Raw genomic sequence first — 25,435 nt, forward strand, 5'->3', positions numbered from 1 at the left:
TATTGGAGTGGTGACCCTGTATGCCAGGAGGGACCACCATAGAAAGTATCACCTTGCTAATTGGGTCAAAGTCTGTGGACTGTGAGTTGTGGGGACCCCATTGCCAGAGGGAGTCACTGGTAGCATCAAAGAATGTGACTTGCTCTTCCCCATTGGAGAAGAGAGAATGCCATGGGAGCACTGGTGCACCATCACCCAGGCGCTAGACCCAAGACAGGATTATCATAGCCACCCCCACCGGGAGCCGAAAGAACACTTGTCTCACAAGAAGAGCTGCAGGAATTCTCCGGTCGGTTCAAGAGTGAGACCACGAGTGAGAGAACTTGCACTGCACTCGCTGAGTGCAGCCGCCTGGTCCACGTGTAGTCGACTTACCTGAACTTGGCTGAAACTGCTGTGAGGACCTGCAAATGGATGCACTCAGGAACTCTGACTGCTTCACACCTGCTGGTGTGGGTAAGACTGGTTTTGAGCTTTTCTGGCTCATGGGAACTTGCTGCTAGTAGCTCTATGATGCATGACCACTGTTGACTTTAATTGAGTCAAAGTGGATTCTTTAGCCTTGGATTGCTACTAGGTAATGCCCTGGACATTAACAATAGTAAATAGGGAATAACCACCATTGCTAACACAAGGAAGGAATGACATAGGGAATTATCAAAGAAAAACTAGAACCCCAAACTCAAGTGGGATTGTGTAGTTGTCTGTGAATATCATACTTTTCCTTGGTGGGGGTAGCATTAGACATATAATATTTCTCTTTTTTCATCAAAGTGAGTATTTGTCTGCACAATGGTTTATTTTGTTGTTGCACACATATTTAAGTTGTGAGCCTGTATTCACTAATCTGTATCTGCACCTCCCCCTCGTCCCCTTGGGGAGCTTTGAACTTCTTGGACTACGTTATCCTGAGAGTTGCAGAACGGGTACTTGTACTGGTAACTCAGATTCTAAAGAAGGTAGTGCCCCAGTATATCCGTAGTAAAAGGCCCAGTAACTCTTCATTCCGGTGGTCCTCTGAAAGGGGTTCTGACAATGAGCGGCAAGCGGTGGTTTGCCTAACCTCTAGGAGCCTGGATACAGGTATGGGATTGGCCATTTACAATTTGTGCCAGTAGTAAAATAAGTTCAGTTTATTCTATGCACAAAGGCAACAAGCATAGTCAATGGAAAACAAAGGGTTGGGTATTGATCTCAGCACCATGTCCATAGATCATATGAAGGATTTATGTAGGGACAGAGGGTGGAGGATTCCCAGAAATAGGGGCAGCGAAGTCCTTGCTAACTTCGTTGGAGAGTAATTTGAGATACTGAGTGAAAGGGATGAGGCTGTAGTTGACTTTGGGAAGTGTACCATGTTTGTAACCTGGAAAGACAGCGCTGTGGATTCAGGCGCTAAGCTCCCCTTAGAAAAATTCTATTTGAGACACACACCGAGTGTGTCTTCAAATGAATTTTCCAGAGCTTCACAACCTTTAGTTTCTAGAACACCTCAGGTATGCATATCACCTCGCATTTTTAGGATGTGCCTGTCACAAATTCCAGGAGTAAATCACTCTGGTGTGTTGAGTCTACCTGAGACCCTGAGCTTTCACTTGGCACTTCAGAAAGCTAAAACTGAGGAAGATGAGAAAACCAGAGAGTCTAAGAGGGAGAAATTAAGACTAGCTCACTGGGAATAAGAGCAGAGGAGGGGGGAGGCGTTGGTGGAAAGCGCCCGGGGAAGAGGATTTGTGAGAGAGGGAGCAGAAACAGAGAGTAATGGAGGAGAAACAGAGAGAGTGGAAGGAGAAACTTAAGGAGAAGGAAAGAGAGCTGGAAAGGGAAAAGAGAGATGTTTAGGAGGGCAGCAATGACAACCCCATCTGGGAAGGTGACACTACATCCAGTTCAGGCCACTTTGCGGCCCAGGTTCCAAGATATCTTGTGCATGTGTATATGGAAGGTCAGGATATTTTGCAATGGTTTGTGAGTTTCAATTTGCTTGTAAAGCACAGTGCTTACATTATGTTTTTAAGGAAGCTGCCTTAAAGGCTCGTATGTCATTCGAAGGCACGGCTGTTATTGGGAGAAGGCCTGTGGCAGTTCAGATGGTGTATGAGCGAATGAAGGAAGCTTCGATTAGGAGGTTTGAGCTGAAGCCAGCTAAGTAAAATCAGAGATTCCCTGACTACAGGAGAGAGGATGGTATTCCATTTGAAACTTGAATTCATGGTGTATTGCGTGATTGGAATAAGTGGGTAAGAGAGAAGGAGGCCAAGGACTTACAGTCACTTAATCAGTTGATCATGACAGAGTGACTCGAGGAGTGCTCTACCCTGCTTAGGCAATACCTGTCTGATGTGACAGATAGGGATCTAAAGAAAGTTACAGGTTATCTCTAGTCAATTCTGTCATGAATTCTTTAGAGATTGCCAGAAGGATAATTTTGTTTGTTTGGACGAAGATTTCCCGGTCGAGAATATCCTACTCTCTTTGACCATAATTTGTACTAAGGTGAGGTCCAGTTTACCCACTAACAAAATCAATTCTCAAGTTCTTTACAGATAGTTTGATCATGCTTTACCATTTTGCATATACAACTCATGGCAACTTTGAAGGAGAAGCCCAGAGATAAAAATAGAGTTATTTACTGTCACCAGGATTATACCCTGACCATTAAAATAGGAAGATAATGATTAAGCAGGAAGCCTGGTTTGATTTGATTGACTCCTGTTCTTCCAAAGATTGTTTGATATTCTGGGAAGTAGTTAATCAAGCATTCATACCACCGTCTGAAAGTTCATTACTTCAGATTTTTGACTTGAGCATTTTGTGTACATCTATGACTCTCCTACTCCTTTTAGCTTATCAGGCAGTCAGGCAACCATTTTGCCAACTTTCTCATCAGACCCCCCCCCCACTAACATTTAGTTGGAAGGAAATCATAGATTCCATCACTGACCTTCCCAATAAAAATTCCCCGGCCCAGATACTGTACTGCAGGATAAGTTCAAATCCAATGTCACCCTACAGGCTCCTCTTTTAACACTTTACATTATTAGCATTAGACATCAGATTCTCCCCTCTTGAACCAATTCATACTTGTTCCTATTTTCAAAAAGGGTAAAAGAGATAACCTGTGCTGTTATCATCCTATCTCTATGATCGATTCTATGGTCAAGGTTATAGGAAGAATCTTATTGAGTCTATTAACTGCGTGGGCCAATGACCACCAGGTTCTGTCACATGTACAATATGGTTTTCAGCCCAGCAAAGGGACAGTGTGCCAGTGGTTGAACCTTTATTTGATCACAGCAAAGTAGACCAATGCGAAGGCGGGTCATTTGGGGGTTATGTATGTAACCTCAGCCTTCTATCGGGTGAACAGGTCCAAGCTATGGAACATTATTTTGGGTATGGGCTTTGATTATTCTATTGTTAATTTCCAACATGATTTGCAACCTGTCCTTACAGCTGTTGTTTGCTATGCGCCCTCTGGAGAATGTACTACTAAGTCTTCTCTGGAAACGGTGTCAGGCAGGGTTGTATATTTTTTATTTACCTTACATAGTAGCAGCCTGGACAAGGCTCTGCGTGAGGTGGGGCATGATTTACCTTTCTACTTTATGCAGACAACGAGGTCCTTATTTCTAGCACCACACTAGGCTTGCAGCGACTTTTGAATAGCTTTTTTCATTTTATGGAAAATCTTGATGTTAATACTAACTTTCCCAGGTTCAATATTATGATCATTAGGCCGAAAAACATCAAGGTAAGAGGCCATGATGTTAAAAGGAATAAGTTTAATAAGGTCATGGCATTCCCTTATTTGGGAGTCTTTTTCAACTCTTCCTTCAGTTAGTCCCTTTGGGTCAGTGCCAGGCATCATGTCTTTCCCAAAAGCACTGCTTCAGTATGTGACTTTGCTTCCAAGTTAGGGAACGGATGCGTAACTACAATGCTAAAAATGTATCTACTACACAGGAACTTCCTGATGTCACTGGCCCATGAAGTTCCCTAAGCAGGACACTTAGGGATTAGATACACCCAGATTAGGTTGGACCCTGGTATAATGACCAGGAATGCACAGAGACACAGAGGGGTTTTGTAGAACCTGTTCTGCTTGCCTGATGAGTGGCAAGACACGAGGGGGAAGTGTTAGTGCCTCTACCAGTTGTAGGTGTTCCATTTGAGCAGGTGGGAATAGGGTCTCCTACTTTTTCTGTATTGAGAGCTACTCATGTTCAATGAAAAGCAGTTACAGCTACGAATATTATTAGTGCTGTATTTTTTCAATTTCTTTTTATGTATCCTACTTCAACCTATCAAAAACTTTCTAAATTAATAAGCTGGGCTGCACACAGGTGAGCTACTCGGAGGTAGCTGGAGAGCTACAGTAGCTCACAAGCTACTGGTTGGAGAACTTTTTGACCCCCTCACAATTAGACAACAAATATATCTTAATTGTGACTGATAATGCCATGAAGTGTCCTGAAGTTGTACCTCTGAGAAACATGACTGCATGGGTGGTAGAGAGAGATCTCTGAATTAACTTTGCTAGGGTCGAATTTCCAAGGTGAGTAATTTCTAACTGGTGAACCAACTTCATCTCTTCTTACATAAGAGAGATGTGTGAGCAAGTTGGTGTAACATACTACTTCTCCACAGCAGACCACCCGCAAACCAATGCTTTGGTAGAGCATTTTAACAAGACACAGAAGGGCATGATAGCAACTCTGCCAGACAATGCCAGGAGGAAGTCGGATCTTCTCCTGCCATGTCTCTTGCTTTCCTACCGAGAGAATCCACTGAAGGGGGTAGGGTTCAGTCCCTTTGATCTTCTGTATGGACACTCAGTAACCCAAGAAGCTCTTCCATGTAAACAGGCTTAATCCTTACCTCCAGAGGGATTGCACAGTGAATGTCATGGCTATTACAGAGGAAGTTGAGGAATATAGTGATCCTCTTCCTGACTTGCTGCACAGTGTCATGAAGGATGGAACTGTGGAAGGGGTTAAGTTTACATCTAAGTTAACGTCTGAGCAGCAGAGAGAATGTAGAGACGGTTTTGGAAAGGTTTGTCAACCTCTTTTCGCTGACTCCAGGGTTGGCACCTGTCTGTTTGCATTACATAGGCATAAGTGACAGTCTGCCAGTAAAGGGCAGGCTGTACAGAATGTTTGACTGGGTTCAGGGATCCAGTAAGGTGAAGTTGCCAAAATGTTGGACCTGGGGTCATTGAGAGATTTCATAGTCCTTGGTCTAGTCCTGCGGTTCTAATACCAAGGCAAGAGTCTACAGACTTGGGTTCTGTGTGGGCTACCAGTCCCTCAATGAGGTATCCAAAACCAATGCCCATCGAATTCCAAGAGCAGATGAGCTAATGGTTTGATTAGGTGCTTTAAAGTACTTTGGATTTGGCAGATTGCTTTGACAACAAATGGCAAGGTGAAGAATGCATTCTCTATTTCAGAGGGGCTCTATCAGTTTAAAGTGATGCCCTTCGGGTTGAAGAATGCTCCTGCCACTTTTCAGTGCATGGTGAACCATGTTCTTGCAGGGCTCGATGAGTTCTGGGTGGCTCATCTGAATGACATTGCTGTGTTCAGCAATTCATGGCAGGACCAGCTGAAGCCCCTAAGACAGGTATTGGGGAGAATGCAGGAGGCAAAACTGACTATTAAGGCAGCCAAGTGTCAGGTGGGGCAGTACTTTGTAGTCTACCAGGGAATGCGGTGGGGAACAGGAACATTTGCTCGTTGGATGCCAAGATCAGACTGTGATGGAGTAGGAAGTACCTACTACCCGAAATGAAGTGAGGACATGTTTAGGACTCAACGGGTATTACAGATAAGTTATGGCAAACAAGGGTGGGAGGTTAATTTCTGCTCTGCGGATGGAGTTTGCGGAATTTTACAACTCTCCACTCCACTCGATTCTGCTGTGTAGTAGAGTATGCCCCCTACTGCCCACCATTAATTATTGCTCTGGAAGGAAACAAAACATGAGCAGGGGTGTTCGGAAGCTAGTCTGCTTACGCCCTTTCATGCCAGGGCTCTAGGGAATGGCAGGGTCTAAGTGCCTCATGCGGATCTTTTAAGAGCGTGCTCTCAGCACCGGCCGCAGAGGCAGCTCCAAGCTGTGACATCACGGGCGGAGATGATGCGGGCGGGGCAAAAGCTGCCGCAAGTTCGGAAGCATTGCAAGCTCCAAGTGGCAGTGCCTCACAGCGTCTTGTGAGTGAACAGCACTCTGCGAGAAAAGAGCACTAGGAGTGCCCAGGGCCAGCCTGGGAACAGATGCAGTCGCGGCACACCAAGAACACCCGGGACCTGCTGCAGCAGCACCACTCAGTGTTGGAAGAATTGGACAAGCACACCTTGCAGGCAGATCCCGATACTCCTGCTGAGACAGAGCAGCACCACCTAGGGGTCAGATGCTCAGTCACCAACATGCTTGGATAAGGAGGATTGGGCATCTCTGCGAGGACTGGAGGTCCAGTGAACAGCACTCAGGGGAAGGACACTGTATGGAGTGGTCCCAGGTGCTTCTGCTGTAACTTGGGCCTCGATGCAACTGCTAGCTACACGTTGGTAAGTGAACCTGATTGAAAAAGGCTAAGAACAATGCACTTTTGCCGCTACACTTCAATTAGACGGCAGCAGAGAAAATCAAGTGGCAGTGCTAATGTGAACGTGGCCATTTTCTAACCTGAATTTTATGTAAAATAAGCAGCACTCGCTGAAGCTTGACACTGCCTCCATTCCATTTTAAGTGCGCAATCCCAAGATGACCGCGCAGAGCAAAAGGGGAGGCCCAGCTGGCCGGCCTAGGAGGAAATGAGGAAATAGAAAAGTAAGGCACAATGAAAACCTGGAAAATAGACTTCATATTTAGGGATTTATATTACTGACAAAATCAACACCTTGTTTAGGGCAAACCTCCCAGTGCTGTTGCATTTTAATGTATATGATTACATTCCCTTTATTGTGACAACTGCTCATCTTTTAGGGGTGGGTGAGTGGAGCAACTCTGCCTGCTCATGGAACAACGCAGAATTCCACTGAGTTTTTATGCAACTCCACAGAATTTTGCGTAGTGCAACTCTGGGAGCTCCGCTCACCCCTGGTTGCAAACTATTGATGTATAGTTGCCTATTGACTCCTTTGACCACTAGCACACAGCCAAGGAAAGTGATATGAACTGCAGAGTATCAGAAAGCATTTGAGGAACCGATGAAGGCACTATGCACTGCACTTGTGTGAAAGCACCCGACTACAGTCAGCCTTTCTTTGTACAGACAGTTGCCTCTAACAAAGCAGTTGGAGCAGTGTTAGCTCAACTTGATGACAAAGGTAGAGAGCATCTGGTAGCCATTATTAGAAAGAGATTATAGGGGTGGGTGGAATGTTCCATTCTATCTGGGGAATTGGCATAATTGTGGCTACTCCGCATTACTCTTTAATGCTGTTTCTGGGCAAAGTCCGTGAATTTTCATGAGGCACGATTTTCCAACGTGGGCGGTCACCAGCATTCATGAACAGTCACAGTCAGGGCTGCAATTCAAGGAGATTTGTTGGCGCTCAAGTAGATTTTAAACTCAAATGGCTGTGCACTCTTTCGCAATGCATGCGGCTGTTAGTGCTGATTTTCCAGTGCTGATCACACTACTGGTGCTAAATTGCATCACTAGCAGGGCGACCTGTTTTTCTCCACCCATTGGTGAAATTCCATGGAATCTCGTGAAGCATTTCAGAAACTCTATTGAATTCTGCAGAGTAAAACTCTGCAAGTTCAGTCCACCCTTAGGAGATTACTACCCAGAGAAAAGAACTGGGCGGCCAATGAGAAGGAGTGCTTTGTTATAGTGTGGGCCCTGCGTACATTCCACGCTTATATGTTTGCTGCTAAGTTTGCCGTGCAAACGGATCATAAGCCACTGAAATAGTTGATAACTTTGAAGGGAGAAAATCGTGAGTTGTTAAGAGTTTATTTTTTGCAATGGTTAGACTTTGTGGTGCAGCACAGAGTCCGGGAGCCCGGTTGAGCCATGGGAATGCTGATGTATTTTCCCACCATTTATACCAATCTGACCACCCAAACTCTCCAAGAAAGTAATTGGTTTGGGTTGTTCTGATCGGGGTGGAGCTTCTGTTGGATTGAAAAGTCTTCTACGTGGTAATAGATGTACATCCCTGCCCTGAGTGCCTAACTGTACTGATCACTAATGCAGATCATTTTGTGTAAGCAAACACAGATCATGCATGTGCACCATGACATAGACCCATCTACAGATTGCGATCTTGTTGGACAGGGAGAGGTGCCCAAAGAACTATCCTTATAGTGATGCAAGGCTCCTGCTTTCAACAGGAATTAGGAAGCACACGTGCAGTTGTGGCAATATACAGTGTAGTGATCAGTGAGAGTGAACAGGCCCTTTTAAACCTGTGTCATAGGAGGGAGACCTACAAGCTCGCTCGCTTTTAAAGTTACGCTACTGTGTGCTTAACCCCCTTGGCCTACATCATATAGGTATGAAGTGCTCCACAGTGCAGACATGATGTATCTGTACTGGGTGTATGCGTGCCTGGGAAGTGTGCAACGCAGAGATAGTGCAGTAATGAGCAGTGCGTGCATAGTGTATGCATGTGCTGGATGTAAATGTGCCTATAAGTGATACAGTACCTGCAGGATGTAGTGTTGTGCAACGCAAGCAAAATAAATGTAATGTTATGTTATCCCGTTTTATATAGCGCACATCTGCCCCGGCAAAGGGGCGTCCCAGTGCTGATAGCAGAAAACTGCAGAACAAAAGCAGCCTACAATGGAGGGAAGAGGTGAGTCTTGATTGCCTTACAGAATGCCAGGTAGTTTTTCAGGCTGCGAATGCCGATGGGGAGCGCGTTCCAAAGGTTGGCTGCCAATGCACAGAAGGAACATCCACCAGCATGAACCCTCCTTGCCCGCGGAAAAACCTCCAGATGCTGCCTCATTGACCGAAGTTGAAGGGAGGGAGTATAGAGTGTAAGCAGATTGGCCAAGATACCTGGAGAGGAGAGATTTAAAATTTTGAAAGACGTTCAAAGGACCTTAAACTCTATACGTTTGACCACAGGCAGCCAATGTAACCGACGAACTGCACTAGTGGTAGGGCATGTCCTGGGCAGACCCAATAAGGTTCTCGCCGCAGCATTTTGGACACTTTGCAGTCTTGCAATGTCCGCCATGTTGGACCCCAAATAGAGCGAATTGGCATAATCCTGTCTAGACAGGATGGAAGCCTGGACAATAACCTGCCAGATAGACGGGTCAGAAAACCCTATGCATAATGCATAATGCATATGCTGGGTGTATGTGTACCTCATAGCTATGCAATACTTGAAGTATATAGAGCTTGCTTGTTAAATACATATGCTGGATGTATGTGGGTTTCTGAGTGATACAATGTACAAAGGATACAGTGCTGGGCAGTTTGTGCATGTTAAATGCATATGCTGGATGTGTGTGTGCTTGTGAGTGATACAGTATTTGGAGGATACATTACTCTGCAGTCTGAGAGGGAAGGACCAGGCCGCCCCTGTTCACTTCAAGGGTTGCTCTTGGAATCAGTGGGAGATCACAAGGAAGGGGCCAAGGCCCATCTCAAGAAGGAGATGAGGTTGGTACGTGAATCATAAAGAGTAGAACTGGGCTAACCTTTTTATGCATATCTCACTGTGGCTGACATCTGGGTGTGAACTCTAGTCACTAACATGGCCTGTGTTGTTTGACTATCACCTTTGGAGACATTCCTGTTGTGACAGACTGCTTTTCAAGAGGAGCAGGATACATGAGGAGTGGGTACTGCAAAAGAAGCAGAACCCGCAGCATGAAATGCCAAAGACTCAGTCCCTAAATCACATTTGGAGTCTGGAAATGGACTATAAAAAGGGGAGATTGAGACCCTAAAAACTGTCATCTGATAAGCAGGCAGGCTGTGCAGGAAGGAGAGGCACTGCAAGACTGTGACCAGGATTGGGAGCCAAGAACTACTTGTCTCCCTGTTGGGTGAGGGGACATCACTCAGGGAGTCCAAGACCTCCAGCCCTGGAGCCTGGAGCACCAGCTCCTGCCTACTTGCCAAGACCAGTGCACCCTATGAAGAAGAGGAAAGCGTTGGAGGGAACGAGGTCCAGTGGAGAGTCCTGTCAAGTGGACTCTTTTTGTGAGGTGTGAAGAAACAGGTGCTGCGATTGGGTCATTGCCAGTGTACAAGACAGAGTCAGCGACCCCCATATGCCAGGATAGGGCCATTGTGAACTTAGCCATGTGTCATGTTGTGCCGATCAGACTGCAGCCCATGCGTGGTAGCAAGGTGGGTGGGGACCCCGTATGCCAGGAGGGTCCACCAGAAAAAGACTGCCATGAGGAATGGTGCTGTAGCCCTTTGTAGTAGCAGAGCTGCTATTCTGTATGCCAGGAACGGCGACCAGAGAGAGAGTGCAGTGCGGAAAGGAGCCTTAGCTTGGTGCTGTAGTAGAGAGGCGACCTCGTATGCCAGGAGGGGTCGCCATATAGAGTATCACAATGATGCTCGGGCTGGAGCCTGGGGACTGAAAATTGTGGTGACCCCAAATGCCAGAGGGGATCACCAGGAGAATCAAGGACTGAGAATTGTTCTTCCCCACTGGAGAAGTGAGGATGCTGTGGGAGCACCGGTGCACTGTCACCCAGGTGAGGGACCAAAGATAGGATCGTTTTAGCCACCTCCCCATCGGGAGCTGAACACTTGAGAGGAGCCTCAGGAAGCCTTCGGTCACATCAGGAGTGCAAGTGAACCAGCAAACCATCGTGAAAATAGGTGCCTTAGTCTCTGAAATGGAAGTCAAAAATCCTCAGTGGAGCTGGGCAGCAGGCTAAGGCCGAAGAAGGCTCCTTGATGTCGGATAGCCACTGGATGACATCCTGGTGAAGCTACTGACTTTCAGCAGGTAAGCTCCGAGTGGGAGAAATCTGGATTTCATTCCCAAGGAAGATACCTCCCCACTGGGATACTTTTGACCTCTTCGCCCAGTGAAGAATTTTAGCTTTGAAATTAGCCACGTTTTGGAGCTTGGATTCTTCCAGCAGAGCAAATCTTCAGGTCTAGCTAAATCAGATTTATTGCTGTGGAACTTCTCAGAGTGGTATTAACCTGAATATTTGGGCCAATGTCAATGCATCTCCATCAGATCAATTTGTTAAGTTGGTCCCAGACCTCCAGAGGTTCTTGAAGACATAAAGATTCTCAGTTCCAGGTTCTAGGATTAAAGGAAGAGTACACTGTGAAACTAGCTAAGAGTCCAAGAATTTGGGGATAGCACTTGAGGATTAAGAATCACTCCAATGGAGGTTAGTAGCAGGGTCTAGGACAGGTCCAGCTTTAACAGGTGAACTGAGCAGTTGCAGAAAAGGCCTCTTGCAGCTTGTTGTGTCGCTGTAGTTTAAATAGAAGGTCCTTCTTATGACCATTGGAGCCCACTTCTTTGTCCTGGGCACATGGAGGGGAGTAGGTCCGGTCTTCTGGGCTCTTCTCAGGTTCCAGACAGCAGGTTCAATCCTCTTGTGTGCTTCCGTAGGTCCAGAAAGTATTCTTAGGAGGGTATTGGGGATGCCACATTTATGCCTGGCACCAGCCTGTAGGTGGGGGAAACAGTTAACCATTCCCTAAACAAAGGGGTAAAGGTTCCCAGGGGTAACCCTACCCAAATTTGCAGCGTTTCCTATGTGCCCTAAGATCAGAGCTATTACTTACTTGGCTAATACTTAGTTGACTTTGACCAGGCAGGCTTCCAGTTCATTAGTGGCTGACTAAGTAATGGTCCTTCCCCGCCCTACCTTCTTGACTGAAGTGGATGCAAAAAACCTGATGTATGTATCGTAGACTCCACTGGTTGTACTCGTTTTACCATATTAGATATAACTCTTCTAGAGCAGAGTGACTACAACACCTTTGGTCCTGGCAAATGCCTTATACCTCCTCATAGGGTTTAACAATACAGAAAGATATTGACCACTGTATCAAGATAGGGTTCACAAAATGTCCCTGTTTTTTAAACTCTACCCCTGGGAACACAGAATAAAATTGTTTTTTAGTCCACTTTGTGGTAATTCTAATCACTTTTTTTTGCCCCACTCATTCACCCACATCAGTTCTCAAATAGGGTCCTTCCTTTTTTTAAAGACACCTCCCTCAAGGAGATCATTGCCTTTTGTGGGGAAATAGTAGCCCACGCCATCCGACTCTATTAAGGGCGTGGGGGAGGAACCCGATGATGAAGCATTCCACCCAGGATTGAGTGATAGTTCTTGTCCTTAACAGACAAACCCGCTACAGGTAGAACAAGATAGACACCCCAACAATCCTCCCAATGAGGAATTGAGCTCAGCAACAGACCAGCTGAATCTTTCAAGTTTGTGTTTATTAGTGGGAGTCTTGCCCTGTGCTCTTTAAATTATTCCCTGACTGATAAATTTTGCTTATCATTGAGTTAGAAAATGCAAGCTACATTACGCTAGAAATGATTGAAAATATTGTAAATCCACACTAAGTTTCTTCAATAGAGCCATTGCCACCACAAAGGTGTTACACATTACAACAGGGATGGCGTTGTGGAATCACGCCTGAATTCACCAGCGGCAAGAACCAGAGAGGTATGACTTGTTTCTGCCAAATTTGAGGAAATTTGATTCAAATAATTTAACAAACAAATCCACTCACTGGTAACACTTCTTAGATCCTATAGGATCACCAAAATGGTCTGAAATACAGTGGAATACGAAGTCATGTCGGTGTTGGTTAGCCCTGACAAATTGTCAGGTTTTGCAAATGCTATCCAATGCCTTTTGCAGAAAATCCGACTCACTTCCTAGAGGGTGTCCCTGTGTGTAGCAAGAAGGACATGGCAGACAGGTGCAAATACCACAGGTTAAGGGGAGCGGATTCTGAGAGAAACCAAGGGAGACAAACAGCAAGCCCAAGTATTCCATAACACGGCTCTCTCTGGTGTTACATCTCCAGTTGCAAAAATGGTAGGCACGGACACTCTAATCAGAGAATGCACATGCGAGTTTTTGTATTAATTTAAAGCCCGTAATATTTAGAGTAAATATAAGATTAATATGTATACTCACCGGCTTCAGAAAGGCAGAACACAGTAAGTCTTTGTCAATCAAGCCAAACATTAAGGCCCCAAACTCAGGAATGGATCGAGGCTCCTCTGAACAGGGAAGGAGATAAGGTAAATCACAGCAATTCTACAAAGCTAAAACATAGTCCAGAAAGCAAGTTCACCATAACAGGCAATGAGGCTAATGAACCACAAATATTAGTACAACTAAGCCAAAATAGAATCCGAAGAGCAAGGGCAAAGTAACTGGAAAGGAGGCCAGAATACAGAAGAACTATAAAGGGGGAAAATAACAAATGTGAGGGACAGGAAATTGTGAGTAAACTAGCTCAAGAAAAGAGCCAACACTACAGGCAAGTTGCTAAGCAGCTTCTAATATCATTTTAAAGGTTTTCTTAAGCTTGCACTGCCTGCCCAATCCTAAGCCTCTTTGATCCCATACATTTCAGATGACTCATTGCTTCGGTGTTACTTTGCTCTCCTCCTTTAAATGTTTGTTCTTTCGAAAAAGCAAACGGTTTGGCAAGTGCATGCAGGACAGGATACAGAGAACTGGTTCTATCAGGTAAGCAAGGGTATTCATTAAATACTAATAAGGAGGTGTGGAGGAAGGAAAAAGACAAACATTATTTGACACTCAAAACCCAAACAAGAAAACAGAACTAAAAAAGTATTGAAAAGAGGCGAACTAATGATTGTGGGCAAGTAGGAAAGATGCAAGGTAGCTACCAGGGTTTCCCCGTGAAAGAAAAAGTCAAAAGTACTGTCAGTTGTATATTGTACTGTTTAGAAAGGCAAGTTTATGCACAGAAATGTTTGGTAATGATGCATTAAATGTTACAGTAGAATGCATGATAAATATAACTCTTTAGTCACATCATATTTGACTTTCTTACACACATCTCCCTGTCTAACTAATTTCAGTTCAAGAGTTTTGCATATTTGGCATTATTAACCAGCAACATTCTTCCCAACAATGAGTTGCATAGATTTGTTTTGCTGTCTTGCTACAGTATTATTATGCTTCAGGTTTTCCCTAGAATTCTGAACTTTCTCTGAAATACAGTTCATTAGCTTTGCCTTCATCATTATGTGTCTTATCTTCAAAATCTTGCTTTAAAAGTCCTATCAAGATGCACCAAAACAGCCTTTATTGTCCTGCAAAAGTATAAAATAATATTTCCTTCGTATTCACATATCTAAACTATTAACTCTTCACTATCACTGGTTTTCATAATATTTGTAAAGCTATAATTATAATCACCTATTATAAAACATGACTATAAACCACAACGTTTAACATTTGTCTTGTAAAATATCATTTTACTTAAATTTAAAAGTGTGTAATAGGTAGCCAACACTCAATTTTTACTCAGGTTTGCATCTGAACACTGAACACAATGCTTCTACTTTATCAAAATGAAATAAATATGATCCGAGTCAATTGCCAAGCAATACCATCTTGTGAGTTGTTTAGAAATAGCAACACCTCCCATCTAAAGTAAAAAACAGGAGCCTTGTATAAAGTGTAAGTCTTCTGGAAAGGCAAACACTTCTACAATTTGACAAAAAAAGGTATGATCAACATTGAATGTCGGAATCAGACAAATTAACTTGGCATACTCCCAAAAATCCCCTCTTTGGATTAAGAGGGCTGAGGGATTTTACAATCATGGATGTAAAGAGAACCTAACTGCCCACAGAAACATAAATGAAAGATTGGGCATTAATCTGGGCTAGCTGGCATGAACTCTTAAACATGCAAATGAACCTCAAGATATGCCATCTTCTTTAAGTGATGGTATTGCAGCTTGAATCTCCAACAAATATCCAGTAAGAACAATTTAAACAAAGACAAACATTTTCAGTATAAAAATTAAATCTAATGTAAATTTCAACTGAAATGACCTATATTTTCAATTTAATTTAAACTATCCCACATACAGTACATACAAAGAAGTTACAATATAATAAAAATACATTCATCTCCAGGACCCAAATTATGAAGTTGTTTTTCAAGCTTGCCCACTAGTTCCGTTAAGACCTGCTTATCAGCTCTTTCTGCCTTCCTCTGTCTTTTAGACCAATCAGTAACCACTCCCCGTAGAAAGGCCTTAAATGAGTCTCAGATTATGTTGATTGAGACACTGCCCCGATTTGTTTGTAAAAAGAAGCTCGTATGAGTTTGAAGTTCCTGTGTAAACGAAGAGTTAAAATCTTCTCTATCGAAGAGTTAAAATCTTCTCTATAGAGTCCATCTTCTTGTGTTCTGTCTGTGTGCAAACATTAGGTCTAAGCACCCAACAGCATGATCCGAAAGAAATGACTGTGTATGTTTAATCTTTTTTACCTGGTCAAAGTTGAGTTACGATCTTTCAGCCAGTAACCTAAATGCGAGCTATGGCCATGCTTTTTGCGAAAGAAAGAAAGATTTCCAGACCTCTCTCTCCAAATGTCAACCAGACCGACATCTTCTATTGTGCTCCTCAAACAGGCTACCGTCTTAGGAGTGTTGCAGTGGGAGCGAACATTTGAACAATCTAAAAATTAATTAATAGTGCATTAAAATCTCCCCCTCAGAAAATTGAGGCTTTAAACTCTAATAAGCTGTGTCTCATCTAAGTTCCGACCATTGGTACCCTATACATGTAATTTGATTCTTTCCAATCTGAAGCTGGGCTATTAATCACCATCTATTTGTATAAACGTTTGTGCTGCTGACTTGGATACCCAAGTTCCCCCTTATGAGAAGTGCAACACTCTTATTAATTGAAGTCTGGGAAGTACTTACAATAAACTGGATCCAGAAATGTTTTTTAAGGGCTAATCTGAGTTCTGTCTCTGTTAATTGAGTCCCCTGAAACACAATTACGTGAGCTCTGCACCCCTTCTGAACTCTAAAATGTCCATCCATATCTTCCTTGCCCTTAACTTATTGGCATTCCCAAAAATTAATTAAATTCTACTCTTATTCATATTGAGTCCTTTTTTAATTGATTTCCTCAAACAGATATAAATGAATACAATAAAATTAGTGATGCCATTACTACAAAACTGTCCAAACTTAAAGAATCAGACTCCTCTCCGAACCAACAGAGATCAGATGTGGAGTTCTCCAAGGATCCTCCCTCAGTCCCACGCTCTTTAACATCAACTTGGCCCACCTCGCAACCATTGTCAGAAAACACGGACTCAGCATAGTATCCTACGCCGAAGACACCCAGCTCATCTTCTCCCTCACCAAGGAAATAGAAATCACCAGACACAACTTCCAGGAAGGAATGAAAGATGTTGCAAGCTGGATGAGCAGCTGCTGCCTGAATATAAACTCAGGGAAAACATAAGTCCTTTTTCTCGGAGCCACCACCTCCGAATGGGACGGCGCCTGGTGGCCCCCGACCTTGGCAACCCCCCCCCCACAGACCACAACCGCAACTTAGGCATCATACTTGGATATTCCCTCACCATGAACCGACAGATCAATGCTGTATGCTCCACATGCTTCAACTCCCTCCCCATACTCCGCAAGACTTTTAAATGTCTCCCCCCCAAATCCAGGAAGACCATCACCCATGTACTCATCACCAGCAGGCTGGACTAGGGGAAGGCCCTCTATGTCGGAGTCAACAAACCGCTACTCCATAAACTCCAGACCGTCCAGAACGCCACAGCTAGAGTCGTCCTCAGCATCCCATGACAGGCATACATCACCCAGCATCTACAAGACCTCCACTAGCTCCCTGTTAAAAAAGAGTGACCTTCAAGCTGCTCACACACACCTACAACGCTCTTCACAAAACCAGACCCCAATACCTCAGCAAAAGAATCGCCTTCTATGCCCTCAAAAGAAACCTCCGCTCTGCTGATCTAGTCTTGGCCGAAATCACCTGCATCCACAGACCCAGAACAGGAGGCAGATTCTTCTCCTACATCGCGGCCACGACCTGGAACAAATTCTCCCCTCAGCATCAGACGAAGACCCACACTGCAAACCTTCAAGAAGAGCCTCCAGACCTGGCTCTTCGGATGACCGGAGCTGCCTGAATCCCCCGCAAAGTGCCTTGAGACCCTCACAGATGAGTAGTGCGCTCTATAAATCCCTGATTGATTGATTGAAAACATGGTGATGCAGTCTCATTGTGTTTCCTTTTTTCCCCACATATTCCCTGCTAGTGGGCATTCCTCCATTAGTAAACCATCCATTCACTTTCAGCAACATCGAGCCATTTGAGCATCCCCCCCTCATTATTCCTCCTAAGTCCTTATTATATCAAATGTCTCCCTATAAATTTAGTGGCCATCTGTTATTAACAACCTGTAAGATATCTGTAAGATCCATGGTAATAGCTGGAAGGATCACGCAAGGCAGTTTGCAAATAGAAGTTGAGGTTTATTCCATAGTAAGAAGATCCCATTCAGGACCCAGCCAGTAGATAAAAACAGACCTTCAGCTCATTTGAAATATAACATTCCAACCCCCTGTTTTTTTTTACAGAGTTTTATATAGCGCACACTTGATCCTAATTGGGTATCAGAGCGCTTTACATAGCACCATTTGCATTACATGAGGTCACATTCCTTTTGTTAGGCACAGGGAGATTAAGTGATTTGCCCAGAATCACAGGATGCTCAGTGTCATTGCCGATACGTGTACCCAGTTCCCAGATTCGAGGTCGGCCGCCCTAGCCGTTAGGCCAACTCCTCTCCCCTTCATATACCTAGGATACCACCACCGGAAATACATTCCCAGGTTTCCATGGCACTGCAGCACAGAGAGCTCCAAATGCCACACACCAGATCAGAAGATAATTCCACTCGCCACTGGTCTTCAGAAATAATCTCCTCATCAATTACACAAACACGAACGTCACTCTCTTCAAAATCTTCATTAGACACACTCTCATCAACTTTCTCAACTAATCTGGATAATGTGTCCGCTACACCACATCCTACGCATGGAATATATCATAGTCATTTTCTTGCAAAGCAATCACCCATTTAGCTATCCTGCTCGAAACAAGATCTATGCCCTTCTTTTTGAACATCTCACAGAGAGGCTTATGATCCGTTTTGACCAAAAACTTGGTACCCCAGAGAAACTTCTTAAGTTTTGTGAAGGCCCAAAACAGAGCCAAAGCCTCTCGCTCAATAACCAAATGACGTGACTCAGCATCCTTCAGCCCTCGAGGCACAAACATAATAGTGTTCATGCCCCCTTCATCTTAGTGTTGGAGGACAGCACCCAAACCCTTAATACTAGCATCTGTTGTGATGGTGGATATCTTCGAGGGGTCGAAACTTTTAAGTTTGGGTGCACCATTAAGTTTCTCTTTGAGAACTACAAATTCTTTCTCACAGGCATCGTTCCAGTTAAACTCAACTCCTTTCCTCAAAAGCATCCTTATGTTGGCACTGTGTTCTGCAAAGTTCTTAACAGATTTGTTGTAGTATTCAATCATACCGAAAAATGTCATAAACTCTTCTCTACAAGTAGGGGCACACATACTGGAAATAGTATCTTCTAAGTTGGATTTTGGCGTGATTCCCTCACAGGAGATTGTGTGACCCAAGTAGTTAATGGTGGTGGCCCCAAATTGAAATTTTTCAGAGTTTATGGTAAGGTTTGCATTGTCAAGTTTTACAAGAACAATACCAACACAATACTCATGCTCCTCTACGTCCTTACCAAACACAAGAATATCATCTTGGTATTCACAGACCCCTTCACAGCCTCTGAGAGTTTTTTCTATGGCACGTTGGAAAACCAACGCCGCATACACTAAGCCAAACGGCATCCTCACAAACCTGAAAGTGCCAAATGGAGTGATAAAGGCTGTGTAATCTCTTGATGACTCTGCCAGTCCTATCTGATGATAAGCTGAGGCTAAGTCAATGGTGCTAAAACCTTTGGCACCCCCCAGCAAGACCAATAATTCAGATATATTCGGAAGAGGGTTATCGATCTACAATGACAGACTTATTCAATTGTCTTAAGTCTACACATAGAATAATAATAATATAATAATATCCACATTTGTAAAGCACAAACATTCACCCGTAAGGGTCTCTAGGTGCTGGGGGCCATCGGGAAGATTAAGCAAGCTATTGCCCAGAGTCACATGGTGGTGGGCTAATCTGCCGCCGGCGCCGGGGATCGAACCGTGATCCCCAGATTCCAGAGTCAGTCACCCTGGCCTCGGCGCCACACCTCTTCCCCCAAAGACTCCCATTGGCCTTACGCGCTGCGACCTCCAGAGCCAACCACTCAAACCTTTCACCGCCTTAATTATACCACCTTGTTTGAGTTTTTCTGATTCTCTTTTAATTTCGTCTCTAACAGCCAAGGGTACATTCCTTATTTTGCAACTTGGGGGTTGAGAACCAGCACACAAACGTATTTCATGCTGAACCCTTTTGTGACAGCCAAGCTCTTCCCTGAACACATTGGGAAATCTCTGTTTAACTCGAGCTTCTACACCACTACCAAGGTTTTCTTGAATCATATTCACTTTGTCCTTTAATTTGCTAGGTGAAGTGCTACTCGGGTCAAGCATAATGCCTAAATCACCTTGGTGGAACAAACTAATAATGCTGTTACCTTTTTCAGAGACATACATTTTTCCAAAGGTGTAACGTTGTTCATATTCAATCAGACCTACAAAATAACCTTGCAGAGGTATTGGTTCTCCACCATAGGCTAAGGGGTGTATATCAGGCTTAAGTAAAGACGTCTTGTGAGCTAAATTATTTCTAAATAATAGTAATCTTTGCACCTGAATCAAAGAGAACCTTGGTGAATTCACCATCAACTAAAATGGTATCAATGGGACATGATTTGTTCTTAACATTAGTGTCAACTTTGAACCACTATCTGCCTACACACAAAATCCTCTTCAACATCTTCTGCTTCAACACTCTTTACATTAGTGGAAGTCAACTTTGTCTTACAAACGATAACAAGATGACCTCTTTTCTTACATTTAGGACAAACTACTTTCAAAGCCGGACACTTCTTATCATTTGCCAAATGTCCAGGCTTGTCATACCTATAGCACTTGCGTATGGTGGACTTACTTCTTATTCCATTCCAACCTCCTTCAAATTTAGACACAGTCTTTTTCAGTTTCTTCTTTCATTACTTGAACAGTTGCCTGTTTGTCTTTTTTAATGGTGTCCACACATTTCAAAGAGTGTTCAACTCTTTAGGCAACTTGTACTATCTCATCTAAGGAGGGTTCATCCCTAATCCAAAATTCTTTCTGAATTCTTTCAATGTTACATCCTAACATGAACTGATCTCTAATTCTTTCATCCAATAAATTTGCGAATTTGCATGATGAGGCAAGTTTTCTTAGTTGGGTGATATATCGTTTGACTGTCTCTCCATCATTTTGTAACCTTCTAGCAAAAGGATATTGCCCCAAAATTGTACTAACCTTGGGGAGATAATGTTTGTCCAATTTTTTAAGACAAACATCATATTCATTCAAGTCTATAGCTTCAGCTTCACTCCTTTCATGAGGGTGGTCAAAAACTTCCTGCCCTTCTGACCCTAAACACTGAAGAAAGAGTGAAGACCTACGTTCCACACTCAAACTTGCCCCACACACCAGCGCATATCATTCAAAAACCTTTTTCCATGTTTGCCATTTGATAGGAGGTTCACCAGGGAACATCAAGAAAAAGGGAGGGGCAGTTACATTCTGCATATGTAAGAAAATAGAAGTTAAAAAAATAAAGATACTGACTTTCTTAATGCACCCCTCAAACAAACAACATTTTTTTTATAATTAACATAGAATGAGAATGAACATACAATAGGAAAAGCTGTGCTCATCAGCGTGGAGAATGAGCATACAATTGTAAAAGCTGTGCTCATCAGCGTGAACGAATGAGCATATAATGGAAAAGGCTGTGCTCATCAGCATGAAGAATGACACTGGAGATTATGTGTGTGTATCACAGATGTGTCACACAAATAATTCTTTGAGGTTTTTTTTCTTCTTTATTTTTAAAAATTCTCAAACGTAGGACAAAGTTAAAATATGTCATCTGATAACTTGTGTGCGTATCACAGAAGTGACTCGCAAGGAAATCCAACAAAAATGTCAAGTATCAAGAAGTGTGCGTATCACTGACGTGACACGCTGAGTTTCAAAGCAAATGGTAATGGACGTTGTTAGGCAGCCAGGGTTATCGAGGAGAGAAAAAAAGTTCCGCACAAGATGGCAATGTCGGGTCACGCAAGGTGAAAGGCATGATGCCGTCGGACCGAGGTGACGTAGAGGGAGTCAATGCTTCTTTGCCAAGAAGAACCGAAGCACAAGATGAAAGGAGCTTGCGGACGGAGTTTCAAAAGAAAGCAGACTCCAAGACATGCGCTATTGGCTGTAAAGGGAGCGCGAGGTACTGCAGTTCCAGGTAACTGACATTCAAAACTTTCCTTACGAATAAAGTACCGGTAACAAGAGAACCAAGTCAGCGTGTGGCCATAAGCACTAAAGATCTCTTGTGTAATGTGCCTCAAAATATTTGAAGGTCTGCACCTCAAAATTTCAAAAGTCGATCCAGTTTGTATATACTCTCACATCCATCCAGGTCAAAGAAGGCTTTCAAATGTTTCGCAAAACAAAACAATGCATTGAGCAGCATTACACGGACAGATCACAGAAAGTCTCATATGGCCCAAATGAATAGAGTGGAATCCTTCTTCTCTTGAAGAAAATATGCAGGTCCCCAGCCAAATTTAAATTAGTTCGGTCTCATTAGGGGTAAGAGAAAAAGGACACAGTACTTTAAGATAGTTCAGATCACGTAGAAACAGGAGTACCAATGAGGTCCACTCACAACCTGTTATTGTTGAGACTTGTTGGGATCTTCTTGCCTAGTTCTTTTTCTTCTAGGATTTGAGGCTGCCGACTACTCGAGTGTAAGATCCATGGTAATAGCAGGAAGGATCACGCAAGGCAGGTTGCAGATAGAAGTTAAGATTTATTCCATAGTAAGAAGATCCCATCCAGGACCCAGCCAGTAGATACAAACAGATCTTCAGCTCATTTAAAATATAACATTCCAAACCCTTCATGTACCTAGGATACCACCACAGGGAATGCATTCCCAGGTTTCCATGGCACTGCAGCACAGAGAGTTCCAGATGCCACAATATCTCTTTTCCTACTTACTCTTTCCATTTTTTATCTCTTGTAGTAGGTAGTCTACTTTATCCACACTTTTAACAATATACATTTTGTTGTTCAACATGATTTTAAGGAACCCTGGGAATTTTAATAAGGCCTTTTTCCACATACTCTTGAATTTCCCAATCCTCTTTCCAATCTGGCATCGCTTTTCCTCCGTTATGCAGTAAAGGTCTGATCTAAACTCCCTAGAGAACTCTTTATATGAAAGAGTTTTTAATTTAAAGGCTGTAGATAGAACTTAATACTTCACTAAGAAGCAGTAAAAGTTTCCCAGGATCATCCGTGAGTGGTTTCCTTTGAGGTCAAAAGATCCCTATTAACCCTTTGACTCTCCTGAACTAGATTCTTCTGGGATTTTTCTGATCTCTCTTTGAAAAGTCTTTATTTAAGAAAGCCTATCACAAATGCTCGGATATCTTATCCCTCCATACCGTCTGTTATATCTATGATTTTGATTTTGTTCCTCCCACCCTCTCTTTCCAATCTCTAAAGTTCATCTTGTGTAAATCTATCTCTTGCTCTTAGCATTTCCAGTTCACACATTTTTTTCTGATTACCCCTGCAAAGTTCACCCTATTTAGTTCACCACCATGTCATAGTGGGGTTAAGATGGCGTTTGTTGCTTTTTTTTTGCCTACCATCTGCTGAGTAGATGTCATTCTGTTTCCCTGTTGAACATTGTTGTTCTCAGTATCTATTTGGGAGAGAATTGCAAACCTGTTAGTAAGAGACAACTTTATGTTTCTGATCCCTCTTTCCCAAGACTGAGGTCTGCCCATACCTATCACGAGGTTCCGGGGATTGAAGAGTTTGTGGTGAAGGGCCACCACTCTCTCCCTCCAACCCCTCTAAATCCTTGATTTGGCTTACCATAGATACATTGCTGACTGAGGTCTGTGGAATGGCAATGACACTTAGTTTGGGAAATCGGGGATTCTCTATTTACCATAAAGAAAGATCTAAGGGAGAGAGTAACCCTAATATGCCCCGTCATCCTACATTGTTTTCAGGGGGATTTTAGCCTTCCTGTAGGGTTTACCTGGTCTCCCCACCTCACTGTAGAAGAAAGACCCCTTTGTTTGGCTGAGCCTTGTGGGATTCACTCAGTAGTCCTATGCCCAAGTCAGTACACCTTAATTGGAATATAGAAATTATTGTTTGGATAGGACTCACTCCCCCCTGTACTTATTGAGGCACACTGCCTTGCATTTCGCATGAGAATGCCCAGCAGGGAACTTATTTCACTCTACGGCACACTGAACCTGTAGTTTCCTTCCCCCAAATGTCATGGAGGGGGGTTTACCCTCTGGTTCCCTGATTCTGCAAGGACCAATGAAACTTATTCCTCCTATGAGCCATTTCCATCAAGCCTCTGAAGTCAGCAGCCTAACTCAAAACTAGTAATTATGCTGCCTTGACAGAAGATTTTCCTTACTGCTGCCCGATCCTCAGAAAGTGCTTTAACTGCCTTGAGCTAAATGCTAGGCAAACACACCATGGAGAAACATGTGAGACAATGATAATCCACAGTTAATTTTTCCTCCCTGTGCCTTCATGACGGGAGACTGTTCCATTTCTACTCTGCAGCAGGTCTTGAGTCAGGAAGGAAGGAGAGCACCCACAACAGCCTTCACACTGCTGCCGCCATGTGCCCATGGCCTCTATATCTGTAAGAAAAAGAGAGGAAGTCTCTTTTAGAGCAAAGACTTATTGATAAGAAGGAAGCTAAAAACATGGAGTATGGTGAGAAAAGAGGAAAAATTCTAACATGGGAAGTAAAAACTGAAAATGCTAGAAGCAAGGTAACATCCCAACAGACTAACTTAGAGGGAGAGATAGCTTCTGATGTTAAGAAAATTTAGAAGATATTTCAACCCCTTTACCAAGATCTGTATAGTGAACAGAAGTGGTCTTGGTTTAGGACATAAGGGATTGCCTCAAGTTGTAGCAGCTTATCTCATTGTCCCCTAGAAACTAGAGTTGTTCAAGAAATAATTGAGGAAAAGATGTGGGCTGCAATTAACAATAGTAGAAAGTGGAAAGCAGCAGGGCATGATGGCATCCCAGGGGAGCTATATAAAAGACTGTTCAAAGAACTGACCCACTTCTTACTTGAGTTCTTTAATAGCATTCTGATTGATGGACCAAAAATTTAGCTTATTTGGGGAGAAGCTACTATTATCATTATCCTCAAAGTTAACAAGCTACCACACAGGTGTGAATCATATTTGCCACTGTCCCTAGTAAACAGTGATTATAAAATCCATGCATCAGACTCACAAAGGAAATTGTGTCCTGGTCAATGAAAGCCAGAGAGAATTAATTTGTGGTAGACAGTTGAGTGATTTAGTACATCAGGTAAAAGGAACAATTGTGCTCACCACCGTCTAACAATCCCCATTGGGGCTTATCACTTATGATGCAGCCGAAGCTTTTGACCAAGTGTACTTGGCATATTTATGGGAATGTTTAAATAATTTCTGGTGCCCCAAAACTTTACTGATGCTATTATAGCTTTGTACCTTGACTCCTTGGCAAAGATTATAATAAATAATTGTGTTACAGACAAGGTGCTCATCAAAAGAGGCATGCAACAGGAATGTCCTCAGTCCCCCATCGTCTTTGACCTTTTCATAGAGTCTCTTGCTCAACAGATACGAGTGGAAGAAGGGATCCCTCTGTTTATTTCTTAAGGGCTCCGAAAAAATTGCACTTTATTAAGATGACCAAAATATATTCATATGTCACCCTGACCATGCAATTGAGGGGTTTCAGCACATAGTTTAAAACTTTGGGTTATGCCTGGCTATTCTATAAATATGGATACAACAGAGATTGTGACTTGGATTGCATTAAATACAATATGCAAGAAAGTAGAAGGATGAGATACTAGGGTGTCAACTTTATACCATGATATGTTTCAATCCCCAAGGCTGAACCTTTAGGGGCCGATTCACAGAACTAATCTACGATAAAATCCTAAACTTACTACTTTTGGTATTCACAGAAGGCATTTAATAGTAGTAAAGTTAGGACCCCTAACTTTACTACTACTAAACTGAGACAAAATCCTAACTTTACGATATTCAGGGCCCGGTTCACAGA

The sequence above is a fragment of the Triturus cristatus genome, chromosome 5_2, assembly GCF_964204655.1.
Source record: "Triturus cristatus chromosome 5_2, aTriCri1.1, whole genome shotgun sequence".
NCBI classification, from domain to species: Eukaryota; Metazoa; Chordata; class Amphibia; order Caudata; family Salamandridae; genus Triturus; species Triturus cristatus.